Source organism: Camellia sinensis, chromosome 2, assembly GCF_055761805.1.
Source record: "Camellia sinensis isolate YWXY chromosome 2, ASM5576180v1, whole genome shotgun sequence".
Taxonomy (NCBI): domain Eukaryota; kingdom Viridiplantae; phylum Streptophyta; class Magnoliopsida; order Ericales; family Theaceae; genus Camellia; species Camellia sinensis.
The window spans coordinates 219,030,019-219,032,090 of record NC_138962.1 but is presented as its reverse complement, the minus strand read 5'-3'; positions in this window follow the sequence as shown (position 1 = coordinate 219,032,090).

Genomic DNA, 2,072 nt, shown 5'->3' with positions numbered 1-2,072 from the left:
GGTCGCTAAGGCTCTTTCTTATCTATTTGGTCCTATGTTCCAACCGCCTCCTTTGAACGAATGAATCAATAAGTGGTCGTGGTGGACCAATAGTTTGAATCAATTAATCAAAATAAGCCAGTTTTCAAGTTAAAATTATTTTAGTCCTGTCCAAACCATCCTGGTGGCACCTCAGCCAGAGACTTTTCTACCTCTATTGGATTGGGTGGAGTTTTCGAGACACACTATACTTTGATGTTGATATTGAAGTATAGATTAAAAATTCAAAATGCCGGCACTATTATAAATTTTTTAAGTTGAGTAAACTTGTCTTGGCACGCCACATTTTGGCTAATGAATGTTGAAGTGAGAGTCACGGTATAGATTAAAAATGAATGACGTTGAAGTGAAAGTGACCATATAGATTAAAAATGAAAATAATATTGAAGTGAGAGTGACTTGATATATTAAAATTTTAAAATGATAGAATTAATATAAATTTTGTAAATTGGGCGGAGTTTTCTTCACACGCTACACTTTGCTAATGATGTTAACGTATAAGTTAAAAATTTAAAACAATAATGGAATTATTATGAATTTTGTAAATTGGGTGGAGTTTTCTTCGCATGCCACACTTTGCTAATGATGTTAACGTATAAGTTAAAAATTCAAAACAATAATGGAATTATTATGAATAATTTAGGTTTGAAGTGAAATTTCTTCAATCTTTTGGCTTGTTTTGAGAAATAGAATAAAAGCTAACTTTATGATTATTTTATTTTATTTTTTATTAAAATATGTAAAAAAAATTAAAAATATATATATAATCTAAAAGAATTAAAAAATTAAAAAAAAAAAAAAAGTTTACCGAGTGCCCAAAACAAGCCTTCATTTATCTAATGAACCTCTCTCTAGGGATAGATTAAAAAAAAATTATCTAAGTGAGAGTCACGGTATAGATTAAAAATTTTAACCAGTGCCCAAAACAAGCCTTCATTTATCTAAAAAAAAAATTTAACCGAGTGCCCAACAGCTCCAAATATCCCGGTCGCCTTCTCGATGTTGATGGCTTTGTTATTCCCGTCCTGCACCACCACCCACCCACTTTCTATGAGTTTCTGTTTTTTGATTGCAAGTCTGTAGAAGTTGGAAGTGTGGATCAACTATGGCCTATTTTGACAAATAAGTTAAAAATTATTTTTTTAATGTTTTATTTATTTATTTTTTTAAAAGTATATAAAAAAGTAGAGAGATAATATAATTTAAAAAATTAAAAAATCAATAAATTAATTTTTAATTTAATTGTCAAAATAGGCCTATAACGTTCCTAAAAATTATTTTATGAAAAAACTTTATTTAACCATCCTGTTTCATTTATACAAAAGTTGGTCACCTTAAGATTATGTTCCAAATTTAATTTAGTTTGTCTTTTTCTACTAATTAATTAAAAGTTGATGATAAGAAAGGCTAAGTATAAAAGAGTATTGTCAAACGGCAGTTGGTTTTTTAGTTGACATTTTGATTTTTTGGTTATTTTAGGTTGAGAATAAAAACTTCGTTTTGATTAGTTTTTTTTTTTTTTATTTTTTATTTTTGTAAGAAAAAAAATAAAATAATTATAATTTAAATGTGGCATTTTATTTTATTAATTTTTTAGCTAGTGGCTATTTTACTCCCGACTTTTTTTTTCCAAACAAAGCCTTGATTGTTCATCTTACCTACGTTTATCATATATATCATTCTCTCCCCTCTCTCTCTCTCTCTCTCTCTCTCTCTATATATATATATATATATATATTGTTGTAGTTAAGGCTGGTTATGAGGTAAGACCAACAAAATAATTGCCTTGAATCCTTAGTTGTGAATTTGAAAGTAATGTCTTAGTGATTAATTTGTAAGTGGTGATGGTGACGTGGAGGTGCAAGTAGAAGCTATGATATAATTAAAGGTGGGTGATCGGCCCTCCGATTCTATATCACTATAGTTAATAATTATTTCAAAATTATACCAACTTGCCCTCTATGTTTGTATCAAACTTTTAAGTGGTTACTCTCTAATATCTACGAAACAGAGGTGTCGAAATATAAAATTAG